The sequence below is a fragment of the Brachyistius frenatus genome, unplaced genomic scaffold (genome assembly GCF_029030835.1).
Source record: "Brachyistius frenatus isolate BFR_SWC_R1_liver_20210118 unplaced genomic scaffold, ASM2903083v1 Contig_324, whole genome shotgun sequence".
In the NCBI taxonomy this organism is placed as follows: Eukaryota; Metazoa; Chordata; class Actinopteri; family Embiotocidae; genus Brachyistius; species Brachyistius frenatus.
In genome coordinates this window covers 280,001-295,028 of record NW_027210923.1, presented here as the reverse complement: position 1 = coordinate 295,028, position 15,028 = coordinate 280,001, and the positions used below count along the sequence as shown (strand labels likewise).

At 46.7% G+C, this 15,028-nt stretch overlaps 1 protein-coding gene across 10 annotated transcripts in view; it reads right to left on the bottom strand.

Annotated features, from left to right (window-relative positions):
• LOC138635717 (microtubule-associated protein 4) overlaps window positions 1–15,028 on the bottom strand; it is a 114,390-nt gene that overhangs the window by 22,088 nt on the left and 77,274 nt on the right. The window lies entirely within an intron of this gene.

The following is a 15,028-nucleotide window of genomic DNA, read 5'->3' as shown; positions in this document are numbered from 1 at the left end:
GGACATGTTTGTTTCCACTCTCAGCAGTTGTCTTTAGATGTTTTTATATTTAAATTTTAATTGGCTGATAATTGAACAGGCCAATACAGTTGAAATTTACCAGCCTGTCACGTCTATCTTTCTTTCCTTTTTGTTCCCATCTGTTGTACCCAGTATTCCCAGTTTAATGTTATCTGATAAAGCTGACAGTGCTGATAATGAAACTGATTAGGGCAGAAAATATCCATGTCCAAATCCGAGCTCTATGATCTATGGTGTTGGTTAATAGAAATAAACTTGCGTATTCAAAGTTATAATTTCATGAAAACAACATCAAGTGAAATATAAATGATTTGCTGATGAAAGCAAACTGTGTTGTTTCACCAGGTTAGATAAAAATCAAAAAACACTAAATAATACCACTGATCATGACTCAGGGAAAACAGCAAACCTTTAACTTAATACTGTAACCTGAATATTTCTGAGTTGCTCTGCTGATGAAGCGCTGTGAACGTGGACGATGCTGCTGAAGCAAAACATCCTGCAAACTACGTGAGATATTTCCTTCTTGTTGACTCACTAACATGAAACATGTGCATCATGTGACCTCAGGTGATGATGACCTCACAGTCGGGGTGAGCTGAACACGGTCAGAGCAGCTGAGTCTCGTCCTGTCCCAGTTTGAGGATCCTGTCGTGTCAACATTTTAAATACAAAGACGACACATTGGACTTTTAGGAGCAAGTTACATTCCCTCCATTTCATACCCGAAGCAACTTTTTTCATTAAATCATATTTGATAGAACAGTTTTAATGCAAAGAAAGAAATAAAATCCCAGATTTGACTTTCTTCCATTTGAGTACATTCATCCTGCTACTGTTATTTATGTATGTATTATTTTATGCAGTATTTTCAAACATAGGGGCTGACAGCCTGCTGGTCAGTATTCATCAGAGAAATGTGCTGACTCAGAGAGTCGAGTGTGTCTGTTGTGTTAACACTACTTAGTTTAAGATGAAAAACATACATTAAACACGACGCTGCAGAACAACCACAAACATTTTATCATGTAATTCTATTAATTGTTTAAATCTTCATTCATGTTGCCCGACGGGGAGAACAAACTATGCAGGTGAGCAACCAAAATTATTTTAAGTGGATATTGCACTAATTTAAAACCTCACTTGTGTTTACGTCATTATCTCTTAATTACTCTTAATGAGTCCTCTGATCTCGATCCACCTGTCACTCATGTGAGAACCGTTGATTTGCTGTATTCAATAATGTTGCAAGGACTTTGATATGTTAACTCTGAGGTGACTTGTGATTTGGTGCTCTATGAATGAAATGGAAATAATTGGAACTGATCTTAGAAGCAGGGTTAAAGTGTCATTATTTTATTGTAGTCATGTGACTATTGAATTGAATTGAATTGAATTGAATTGAATTGAATTGAATTGAATTGAATTGAATTGAATTGAATTGAATTGAATTGAATTGACTGCAGAGACCTGATGGGAGCCAGGATGTGGGACATGCTGCTGTTATCAATACCATATTATCATACGTGATAAAGCATGTCATTTAACTGGTAAACAGCACTTTTACTTGAAAACAGCTCTTCGCTCCTCAGGTCACTACAGAAGTGTTTCACTGTGTAAAAAATGTTTGAAATCCAGCTTTTTGTGATATATCAATTTCTTGTAAAATACAACCAAGAAACTGTTGAATAATTGTGTATTTGTTGAACTGGAAGAAAATAACATTACACCACCAAACTGAGATCAAGGAGCCAGGTGCATCATTATAACAAATACAACATTGCTAATAACATGCAATAATCCAGTTTATAATCCAAACCAATTGAAAATTAGAACAGTTAGATGTTAACAATCCCTCAGTGCACAATCAAACTGTATGTTTCCAATTACAGTCTGTTTTCTCCTCCAAATGAATTTGTCTTTTTGTTTAATCTGTCAGATGGTCTGACTGCTCATTTATTTCTCTTCTTTAGAGAAGTTGAATTCACAGATTTCAGCAGTTATAGTTAAAGTGAGTAAAGTTTTAGTAAATGAAAACTATTGAATTCAAAACTTTTCTTGAATGTAGTTTGAAGGACATCAGTAGATATCAGCTGAAATCAGTGCAACACAAACTGGAGACACAAGTTGTGTTCCTAAAACTGTAATCACCATTTAGATGCTGATGTAATCTAAAAGACCTGTTTGGGTGTCGAAGCCACAACCTGCTGGTTTAAAGACTCTCTTTCTCAGGATTCATCACACACTGGATCAAACAAGAAGAAACAGACCAAACAGTTATGTGCTACTTCACTGATGCTCGACCTGACTGAGATTTCCCCCCGCAAGTTTACAGCAAATGTAACTTTACTAATACAATAATGATACTAAAAGAAGGAGCAAAGACAAAGAGAGGGCTGGTCTTCAATCCCAACACTCGAGGGTTAGTGAGGGAAATAGAGGCAACAAAAAGATGAAAAACTGATTGTAATTAAAGTTAAAAAGAAAGGCAGTGAAAGAAGGAAGACATCATAGGAAGGAAAGAGGAAGACAAGCCAGTGATACGGGAGTTGAATGATTAACTCACAACATACAGCGAGCTGGAACAGGGACAGACATCAGACCCAGCAGAGTGAACACAAATACTGGAGGTGACTAAATACAAGAAAAAAAATGACCTCAAAAGAACAGAACAAACAAAGTCCTTCACTGTAAACAAGGAGCGACTCAGGACATCAACCTGATCCTCTAATTAGGGCAGAAATGTGATCTGAGTCTCAGCTGTGGAGGGACTGATGGAAATCATTTCAGCAGCCAGCAGGAGGTGAGAGACCGACTAATCCCTCTCACTCCTCCTGTCCTCCGGGACTCGGCTCCACAGAGCTGCTCTTTTCTTTACAGTGTCCATTAGCACTCATTCATTTCTGCTGATCCTGCTATGAACAGCCTAGTCAGTCAGAATCAAAAATAAAACTGACTGTAACCAAAGACAGAAATGTAGAAACATGACAATTGTGGTGAACCAAACCAGTATCACCAAAAACATGGTTGGGGTTCGGAAAAATAAACAACTAGAGAACAACTGCGTCACCTGGATTCGAACCCCATCATCCCGCATGGCAGTCTGTGATGGCGGCAAAATGTGTACCTGTCACTCATAGACATCGCCAAGCGTAGCTATGTCACGTTTTGCTGTGGTGGAGGGGCGTGTCTATTTCACGCTTTGGGTTGGGACAACGGTGCACCGCTGCAGGTAAAATTGAAACTGAGGTTCATGTATTTAAATTCTTACTTTTAATCTAAACGTCACTCCTTCTTTTCTGCTCGGCCTTTTTCTTTTTCTGTCTGCCCTTGAGGGGCATGAATTATTGACAGAGTCTGTGATTGGAGGCATCAGTCCTGGACAGAGTAGTCTGAGGGAGGATGGACGGAGACGGGGAGCCAATTCCTGTCAGTTATAAGTGCGAGAGGAGAGATACACTTACAGTATGTCAAATATCTTTTATGTTTTTGGTGACTTCATGAATACCGACGTGACTAAGTGTGATGACGTGAAAGTATTTCTAAATGAACAGTAGGTCTCCGTTGATTAGGATGATGCAACGACTGGAAACAATCCTGAATGTGTGATGAAGACCAGACCATTATATTCATGCAGTGAATTTAGGTCTAATAACATGCTATTTAAATGCATATTTAATGGTTAAAACAGGCTATTTGTAACAGATTTATTTAGCTAAAAGTGTTTGCTAATTTGGGCTGAACACTTGGAGCAAACCTGATTGAATAGAGTAGGTGAGAATAAGAACATGTGAAGGTTCTTGCATGCAGACGTCAGTTCTCAGTGACGCTGCTGTTCTTGTTGCAGGAGTGTTGCAGCTTCCTGCATGCTGGATGTGGACCTGCTGAGACCCCACTGTTACCTCGCTTTGCTAGGAGACAAGGCTGAGAACAGCGGAGAACAATGAGCATCCATCAGGGTGCAGCGAGCCTCTTCATTTGAAGGTTTCATTAGCATAATGATAACACTTACAGCTCATTTAGGGCTGTTAAGCTTCGGCTCTCCTGAAGAGCACCTCCTCAACTAAACAGGGCTGTTTTTTCTTGCCGTATTAAATGAGGTAAAATATGCAGACTGTTCTCTCCCATTAAAGGCCTCTTTAAGAGATAGAAATAAAAGCAAAAACTGGGATTTACTTTCGCATACAGCCTCTTTTTGGAAATATTTCCACAGTGTGTTCAGACTGTCTGCATGACTGTAACCTGGCCTGCACAGATCACAAAGGTTTGTCTCTCCACTGAAAAGCTTCATTATCTTAGAACTTCCATAATAAATCTGAAGCAAACAAACACTTCAAGATGAAACTCTGACAACTGAGGCTTCAGTGATTAATAAACTATTCAGGACTAAATTCTGCAGCCTTCATTTGGTTCCTCGAGTGGATTATGTTAATGAGCTCTTACAGACACCGTCCCATTAAAACCGTGTCACTCTTCAGTCCACAGCACGAGCTGTGTGGCTGAGCCTTCACAACAACAACACTCCCAGCGATGTGAAGGCTCCACTCCATCACTGCCCTTCGGTGGCACATCAAACACGCATGACACTTTGAAGTGGTCGTGAAGTAGACTTTGTGATTTATTGTCCAGTCTGAGAGCTGTCTTACAGAAGTCTGAATAATGTTTTCACTTAGTTTCATCTCCTTTGATTTGCAGGTTTATGTTTTAGCCATCACACTGTTTGTCTCAGCTTAACATGTGTATATTGTTAGTTTTAGACAATCTGTCCTTTAGGATGTAATGGCACTCTGTGGTAACATCAAGCATCATCCATCAGTGATGTCATCATTCTTCAGCGAGGTCACTCGTTGGTTCATGAACGTTATGAATCCTCCAGTTCAGATTCTGTCCGTCACCATCTTTGTTAGTTCGGAGCGGTTTGGAGCAGGAAGTGACCATATTTGGACGAGCTGGGGGAGGAGCCAGCGGTGGATCTGACCGATCTGATTGGTAACCTGATGATACTACGTCCCGCCCACCGATAGCTGTAACCTGACTGCACCACAGGCCTGTCAATCAAACAGACACGCCCCCAAAAGCAGGTCTTCTTGAATCTTCTTTTCTAATGAATGAGGGATTATTTTCAGATGGACCTCCAGAAAACTAAGAAGAAGGAGTGACTTTAGCTAACAACACCGAGAGAACTGATGGACACATTTTATTCACTTTGGATTTGATGAGAGAAGTTGAATGGGAGTCTATGGAGCCGGAGGCTTTTTGGAGCCGACCTCTAGTGGCACTCGCTGGTATTGCAGCTGAAGACACTTCTGCATCGGCCTAATTTTTTCAGACCCGGAAGCTACGAACACTTTTATGTCTAGTCTGTGGGAAAAACCAATGAGTCACCAATCAAAGATGAAGTGAGGACCGTTCTTGTAACGACGACACGTGTCAAGGTTGTTAAGGAAATTCTATTGTTTAGTCCCGACCTCAGGAACTAACTGTTCCTGACACATGTTGATCATGTCTGACTCTCTGTCTGACCGTATTCAGCCGAGGACACAATGTGTTGCTATAGTTGAGCCCGTGTGAGAGTAGTCAGAGAGGCTTAGCAACCAGCCACCGCTGCATGTTGTGATCTCTCTCCTCCATCGAGCTGTGGCCAATAAACATCACTGCGTTGACTCCCAAAACGGTCTCCTCTGCCTTCTCCACCTCTGCTCCACGATTTCCATCACAAAGGTCTGAAAGGGTCTAAAGATCTGAGAGATCTGAGAAAATCGTTATGGCCAGACCACCGAGTCGGAGCTTGTGGAGAAGTAGTTCTCATCAACACTTATGAGTTCTTACTGTACCAACAGTGGTCAGAGGAGGCACAACCATAAAAACATGTAACACATGCTACATTTGAGTAATCTGCTTTAGCTACCCGGCTGTAGTCATCTCTGCACGTTTCTCTTGTTTTGTACCGTAGAATATAATCTCACAGAGTTGAAAGGGAGTCTGTGGAGCCACAGTCCTTATGGAGCCAGCCCCCTAGCTGCCTTTGGTGGTATTGCACTTTGTGGCACTTTCGCATTGGCGTCACTTGTCAGACCTAGAAAATACTACCTCTACTTTGTTTGTTGTTTAATCGTGGTGGCAAACAGCTTTTGTACGCATCACTGCCACCGTCTGGTGGAAGTAAAGTATTACTACTTTTGCCTTTATCTTTTTGACTATTCAAAAATCATGACCCATTCTGAAGTTAGCCTGCATTCATTAAGTTGTATGTGTGTGATGTATTTACAGTGTATTTTGAATTCTTTATAATGAGAGCAAGTGTTGACGTAAAAATGCATCCGAGGTTAAAAGGTGCCAAAATGCACACATACACACATTAATGCCTGTACACAAGTAAACTCTCACAAGTATTCACATTAAAAACAACAACTCACACATAAACAAGCAGCCAGCGCTGTGTTCCAGTGCTGTGACATCAATTAGCAAAGAAAACATGGCCACGTCCCAAAGCTTTTCACCACAGCCGAACACGGAGCTGCTGCCGGAGGGAACGATCAGTTCATCGGGCCTGACAGGACACTGTGTGACAAAACCACAAACAATTGCAAGACAAAAGCAATCTGACGCGCCAATCAAAATCTACACTCTGACTTGGGGGTGTTTTCAAAGTGGGATCAGCTCAGTGCAACACCGAACTTTCTCTTCATCTTTCTCGCCCTGTTCGTTCTCTCTATTCTCTGTGCACACCCCATCTATCCGAGCACGGCTCACCAGATCCAGCACGTCCTGTTTTCATTCATCTACATCACTCCCACCAGGCATTTTGCTTCAATGCCTGTTTTTCTCTTCCCCACCGAACCCCACAATATGCTTATCATAATTCCCCACAACCCCACAGGAGAGATGGAGCTAAGTCCCAGTTACAGCTGCACGTTCACAGCTCATTCGATGGAGCTTCACGCGTCGCCTTCATCGCATCCCCGCTTGGCTTTTTTTTTCCCTTTTGAGGAAAACAGAATAACATGGATGTATTTTTAAGCTTATAAAAGGTTTTCACACAACAGCAGGAGTTTCAGAAATCTTTCCGTGACCTTGGTGAGAAAGCACACAGCCTCGGGCCAGATGACTCTGCCGTGCTCTTGTTGGACCTCGGGGGGGGAATAAAGATCACCTCCCCTTTAATACTCCAGACTCAGATCTGTGGCAGGCGGTGGGAACAACTGTGGCATGCCAGCAGAGAGGAGAAGAAAGAGACAAAGAGAAGAGAGGAGAAAGTGTGAGATGAAGACGAGCTGAAAGAGAGACCGTCGTGATGAAGAGCATCGCTGCTGTGGGCCGCGTTTCCAACTCAGTGACCCCGTTTTGGTCATCGTTCGACGTGACCGCGACCCGCTTTCAGCCATCTTGGCTCTGCCTGCCCTCAATGGGAGTTTAATGAGCATTCAGAGGAACAGAAGACAGAGCTGGACCGAGACGGCAGTGGAGACAAACTGGAAATGAAGGAAGCAGGGAGGACGGGGAAAAAGGAGCGGACAAAGACGGAGCCTCCGTTAGTTATAATGAGCTGCGTTTTCCTGACCCTGAATCCAAGTGTCAGCTGGAGAGTCGCCTACTACACAACCTCCTGCTGCAAGCTTATTATGCTGCATCACACACACACACACACACACACACACACACACACACACACACACACACACACACACACACACACACACACACACACACACACACACACACACACACACACACACACACACACACACAGCTGTGTGCACAAACGCAACAAGACAACATACCTGTTGTTCCAAGTATTCACACTCCAATAACTCATTGTCTTCACTCCCTCCGTTTGTGAACCTGGAGCTGCGTTTGACCAACACAACCAGACAGACACCATGATGGGCCGTGGAGAAGCCCGCGGGGGGGCGGCTCTGCTGCTGTCGACTTCTCTCAGCTTTTCATTCTTTCTCTTTCACTCTCCGTCTCCGGCTGACACTCCTACTTTTAGCCTGCCTCTGTAGCTCTCTCCAACCTCGAGCCCTCAACGCTTCCACCAGAAAACCTGATCTGATTCGACACCGGCTGGAGTCAATAAATCAAGCACTCAAACGCTGAATCATCGCCTTCATTAACAGACCACAAACACCCGTAATCTTGACACGTTTATACAGACAGAGATCGTTATAATACTTCCATCACCTTCCAGTAGCTTCAGAGGTTGGTTTACGACAATCCAGACAGAGAACAGCTCTCAATCTAGATTTCATTTTGCTCCGTTCACCTTCCTGCCTGCATGCTGCACCCCCCCCCGTAACAAACCCCACCCCTAGTTCCAACAAGACACCACACACACACACACACACACACACACACACACACACACACACACACACACACACACACACACACACACACACACACACACACACACACACACACACACACACACACACAACAGGAAATACAATGACCAAAAAGCCAAGAGTCCAATCTACCTGTTTGCAGTCTGCTGAATGTCTACCCATTGTTTGTATCCACGGAGCTCATATCTGGCATTTAATTTTGAGCGTTAACAAACCAGAGTCTGGTCTCCACCTACCATCCGCTGTGATGAAGGGGTTCGTGCTGGAGTTCAAGCTGAGGCTGGCGTAACCAGCAGCGGTAAGATCTCCATCATCGGAGCCCCCCGTCACTGTTGACATGTTGCCCGCTCCAAAGTCTCCACCTGCACTCATGTTTAGTTTAGTATCCACCTCTTTGACGCGGTCCGATCTGGGACCTGCTTCCCCTCCAGGGCTGCCGTCCACGGAGCCGAACCCTTTGGGGCTGAGGGGCACCGGAAGCACCATGCCCCCCAGCTCCTTCTCCATCCTGAAGCCCTCCGCTGGGTCCTCGAACGGTGAGAGAGGGAAGCCCCCGCCGTTGTCCCTCAGCGGCGGGAACGGGGAGAGCGAGAGGCGGGGCTCGGGCGGGGCTCGCCGCAGGTCGGTGTGCGTGGCGCCGGCCGCCGAGAGGGTGGGCGGCGGGGTGGGGGGCTGATCTTCTGCGACCGTCAGCGAGCGCTGCATGGAGTGCGGCGAGCGGCGCGGACCACCCATGGGTGACTCTAGCTGGTCCGGCCCCGCCCCGTCTCCACCTGGGTATTTATCAGGAAGCTCCAGACTGGTGGGGACTGACAGGTGGGAACATTCAGACATCGCCCGCCTCATGGCCTTCCTCTGCTGGTCAGCCCGCCCCATGAAACAGGGCTCCATCCCCTCCTCTTCTTCTTCCATCTCCTCCTCCTCCTCACTGTTGTCCCCTGAAGAGCCCTCTGATAGCTGTCGGGCCCCCAGCGCCACCCCGGCTCCGGCCACGCCACCCCACCCGTCTCCATGTGGGTGTCGTTGACTGCTCCGATGACACAGTAGTTCGGAGCCACCTGGGGCATGGCCACCTTCGGGCTGGACTCGGCAAAACTGGAGTTGTTCCATGGTTCGGATGGGAAGTCTCCATCTACTGGAGATGCCTCCATCAGTGAGGCTCCCATCGAGTGTGCAGGCATCCCAGCGGTGGATGAGGACAGCTCCAAGCGCCGGGCAGGGCATCCAGGAACCGGCGGCAGGGAGCCCCTGCTGCTGACACCACACCCCAGGGCAGAGGGCAGTCTGCCCGGGGAGGCTGGGGAGGGGGATGGGGAGGAGGAGAGAGGGCTGTCGGGGCTCACCCCCGCGCTGCCCAGCGAGGCGTTACCCAGCGAGGTGCTCCCGGAGATGCCTCCTCTGCCCGGCACCTTCAGCTCCGCCTCCACGCCGCCTCGGCCCGGCTGCTCAAAGAAGCACAGCTTGTCTTCATCCGTGAGTGCAGCTGAGGCCAAAGGTCCAGAGCCGACCACCAGGGCCCTGGGGGGACCCTTGAGGGGGTCCCTGGGGGGGCCCATGTCCAGCCCCGAGGGGTGCTGCCAGTCCCAGCTCTGAGCCGGCCCGGCGGGCGACAGCGACGGCACCTTACACAGCTCGCTGTACTCTGAGAAAGGAGAGCCGGGCTGCTGATCGGAGAGAGACGACATGCTGTCTCTCCTCTCTGTCTGTCTCCAAGTCTGAGTCCGCCTCCGTCCCAGGTGTCCAGAGCTAATCTTCACCACTTATGTCCTTTGTTGTTTTGCCTGTTGTTGTGTTGTGTTCAGTCAATCAGGTGCTGTGTGTGTGTGTGTGCGTGTGTGTGTGTGTGTGTGTGTGTGTGTGTGTGTGTGTGTGTGTCTGCTCTGAACTCAATCACACACTGAGGCTGGTCTCTATGTGCAGCTCTCCCCCTCATTCCCTCCTTCTCTCTCTGATTATTCCACCTGTCATGTGACCCAGTTGTGGCCCCCGATTGGCCACTGCCAGTTCCCAGACTCCGCCCACTGTGGTGGAGTGAGTAAGCCCCCTCCTCCCCTCGTTTTCTCTTTCACTCCACGTTTTTCTCCCTTCGACCCCCTTTTCTTCTGTCTCCTGGCAAAAAGCACAATGTGAACACACACACACACACACACACACACACACACACACACACACACACACACACACACACACACACACACACACACACACACACACACACACACAGTGTCCCCCCCTGGGGTAGGATGGAGTGAGGGCTGAGGGAGGCTGCAGGGGCAGATCTGATTTAAACTGGAGACCTCTCCACACATGAACTCCTGTAAATCTATCCTTTATACGACACTTCCCTGACGGTTATTAATCTTCTCTTTTGTCTGACGCGATGCTGTCGTAAATGTAAAATACAAAAATGTCTGTTCGGCCGTCTCTCCGTCACAAACACTTACACGGTTGTCGTTGCACAGCAGCAGACACCTTCTGCTCGGCTGTGTGAGCGGCTGAGATTCAAAGATAAAAACCACTGAGATGAAAGAAGGATAAATAAATCCAAACACCAACAACTGTGTGTACACGTGAGAAGATGATTGATTGCATGCACCTCAGCGTGTGTGTCCGACATCATTTCCAATCTGAGTGCTCAGTGTGAGAGAGTCAAAGAGGAGGAAGAGGATGATGGGAATATATAGGAGACAGAGGAAGAGTGAAGCCGCTGGTGAAGAGAACTCGTTGTCTGTCAGACTGAATCTGTTCACATCTGGAGAATCACTCCCCACACTCCTGGCATGCTCACACACACGCACACACACACACACACACGCACACACACGCACACACGCGCACACACGCACACACACACACACACACACGCACACACGCACACACACACACACACGCACACACACACACACACACACACACACACACACACACACACACACACACACACACACACACACACACACACACACACACACACACACACACACACACACACACACACACACACACACACACACACACACACACACACACACACACACACACACACACACACTCTCTTCAGGCTAAATCCGATGAACACTGAGTCGAGCCTGCGAGCGTTCGGCTTCCAGCACAGAAACATTTTCAGCTCCATTTCAGATCATTATGTCCTGATCGCACCAAAAACTGCAGTTTACAATGAAATCACACTAAAACTGAAACTTTCAGCAGGAAGTGCCTTCATCACATCCTCTTTAAAAACTACAGCCTCTCAGTCCTCGGTCATACGACCATGTGAGTCGTTGCTGTTTAACATGTGGTGAACAAACTTGAAGAAAGACCTGCTTCACACATCAAGAGCCTGAAGTAAAGTTTCAATAGAGGGAATAAGTGCCGATGGACATCTGTCACGGTGTGATCATAATCCTGAAATTCATCTTTTTATCCATATCTGCGTTACCAAATGGCTTTACGTGGTTATGTTGAACAAAATATGAAGTCAAAGAGTGAATTAAAGTGAGTATAAATGGATCATCTGAGAATACCCAGCATGCATTTCAAGGCAAGGGTCAGAATCTGATGGAAAAGGAGGGGTGGGGGGGAAGAGAGAGAGAGGCTTGTTGTCCTGGGCTGAGCTTTATATGCAAGTGTATGTGTATGTGCGTGTGTATGTGCGTGTGTGTGTGTGTGTGTGTGTGTGTGTGTGTGTCTGTGTGTGTGTGTGCGTGCGTGTGTGTCTGTGTGTGTGTGTGTGTGCGTGCGTGTCTGTGTGTCTGTGTGTGTGTGTGTGTGTGTGTGTGTGTGTGTGTGTGTGTGTGTGTGTGTGTGTGTGTGCTGTGTGTGTGTGTGTGTGTGTGTATCCAGTCCGGGTGAAAACAGCTGGCGGCTACAGGCATTCCTGTGGCTGTCGGTTTGGACTGAAGGCTGAACGTTGGCAGAAACCAATGATTTTTAACAGGCAGACACGCTGTCCACTACAGCAAAACGTGAGATAGACACGCTGTCCACTACAGCAAAACGTGAGATAGACACGCTGTCCACTATAGCAAAACGTGAGATAGACACGCTGTCCACTATAGCAAAACGTGAGATAGACACGCTGTCCACTATAGCAAAACGTGAGATAGACACGCTGTCCACTATAGCAAAACGTGAGATAGACACGCTGTCCACTATAGCAAAACGTGAGATAGACACGCTTTGCACTATCTAGGCGTGACAGTTGCACGTTTTTCCGGTATTGGGTGAAAATGAAACCGACTGCCTGCTTAGAGCCATGTGACTTACAGGAAAATGAAACTTTGCCAGTGTGTAAGTTTCACGCTTACAAAACGTGCAACTTTCACGCCTAGACAGCCCGAAGCGTGGCAATCTCACGTTTGCTGTCGTGGACCGGCGTGTCTGTTTCATGCTTTCCTGTGATACTGGCTTGCTTTCTTACCAGATAAATTGTCATCACTCCATTCAAACTGAGCCCAAAAGGATCATTTCTACCGACCAGTCGCAGCATCACAACACGGCAGCCAGACATGTCCTGTTAAGGAGGAACATCCCCGTCATGTGTTGCTGTCACTGTGGCTTTTTGAAGGCTGACCTGTTGTTTTGAAGCCTCTTGATAGCTTTCCATCTGATCTGCCACGTCCACGAGGGCAGAACATCGTGCAGGAGAATATGAGCTCGGCTGTTGTCATGACAGCGTACGGTACACAGCGGGCCTTTGCTTCAGGGAAGTGGCATTTTCTTCACGCTGCACGCAGGTTTGGTATTTTGGTGACCCAACATGAGGTTGACTTCAAGGATGTGTAAGGAGACGCACAGCAGGAGGCGTGTCAGTAACGATCAGGCCGCAGCAGGAGCTTTAGGACACGGGGAAAACACGGAAATGTTCCGCAGCTCGCTTTGTGCTTTTCCCAGGTGATGCCTGTTTGACTCGTCATCTTCAAAAGTTCACACAAGTATTGAGTAGAGGAGGGATGCAGATTTTACACCATTCGATCCTGATTGCCTGGCCGGTGTTTCAATTTGGTGAAAGTGTTTGTTTGTACTTCCTATTTCATGCAGCAGTGTTTCTCGTGGTCTCCAAGCGTGTGTGATGCCGCTTTGCTTCGTCCTCTGCACATCTTAAGTCGCCACCTGGAGTGTTTCAGATTAACAGGTTTCGTCATTTTTCTTTTAATTTTTGTGCCTCTAGAGTGGGAGAGCAGTATTGATAAATGTTTTCTTTGTACTTCATTTTGTGTTTATCATTGTTATTTATTTGCTGCTTAAAGACAGTTGTCTGTGTTTTAAAACAATCTCCCTTATACTTACTTATCTGGTAACTACTGCCCATACTGTGGCTGTCATCAGGAGGACACTCATTCCCTCCCCGGGGGCGGGGGGGAACATTGATGTCGTGATGTGATTCATGATTGTGAGTCTTAATGGGGTGTTTTAGTTGGAAAAATTCTGCCTTGTTAATCTTCTTTCTGCAGCTTAAGACCGCTTCTGTCAAAAATGTACTGCACGCAGCTCGGCGGTGCTTCGGGAAGGTTTCTAAAACGCGCTGCAGCGTGTCTGGTGGGATCACGAGCGTTGTGTAAAATGGCTGCGATCAGTTCTGGTGGCCGTGTCGGAGGCAAAGTGGAACTCAGCTGGTTTCAATGGGATCAAGTCTTTACATAAGAACAGCAACGACAACGGCTTTTAGAGGTAAACATGGTATGGTATGAACAACTTGTTGGACATCCTCCTCTAAAGTGGCAGCGGGACTCTTTCCGTTAGTCGACGTTGTGATTCACTGCTGCTCTCTTCTCACTTTAATTAGAACTCAACATGCAGGAAAATCTTTATCGAAATATCCAAACAATCCGAACTAAAAGCTTTTTACAGCCACTTATATGAAGTAAGAGCATACAAAATGTCATAATATTACACTTACTGACAGATTAGATGGGTTTTAATAAAAGGCCACAAAACAACGGGTGCTCTCATCCCATTCTCATCATCATCAAAACACATAGAAGAGCAACACCATCAGAAGGACTCACGTTCCTCTAAAGTAGATGAGATAAGAGCATCTTATCTCTGAGCGGTGTGAATCAGAAGCATGGACACTGATGTCTGCCGCTCGGTCTCTTCAGGGGAATAAAAGGACAATATCATGTCTTAAAAAGTGCAGCCTGTTTGTCTGCAGTATGTCTGACATATTAAATGATAAATGGGTTCATATCTGCTCTGACTTGGTCTCCTTCCTCCCTTCAGTCCAGACATCCATCTACCTCCGACTGCTGCTGCTGATGCCGACGTGTTTGGACACCGTTAAAAGGCAGCCTGTTACCACGTTTGGAGAACACGTCTGCACCAGACTGTCGACCGGATCCATCACACGGAGTCACATCAGCTGCATCCTGCTGCATCTCCCAAAACCGTGTGTCTGTCTGCATCACGGAACCCTGATGGCCCCGTCGCCACGGTTACCGGCTCTGTCACTTTTTAAGCATCGCACCTACGAGACAGACAGAGTGGTGTGGACAGACAGACAGACAGACAGACAGACAGACAGACAGACAGACAGAGTGGTGTGGACAGACAGACAGACAGACAGACAGACAGACAGAGCGGTGTGGACAGACAGACAGACAGACAGACAGACAGACAGACAGACAGACAGACACAGACAGACAGACAGACAGTGGACA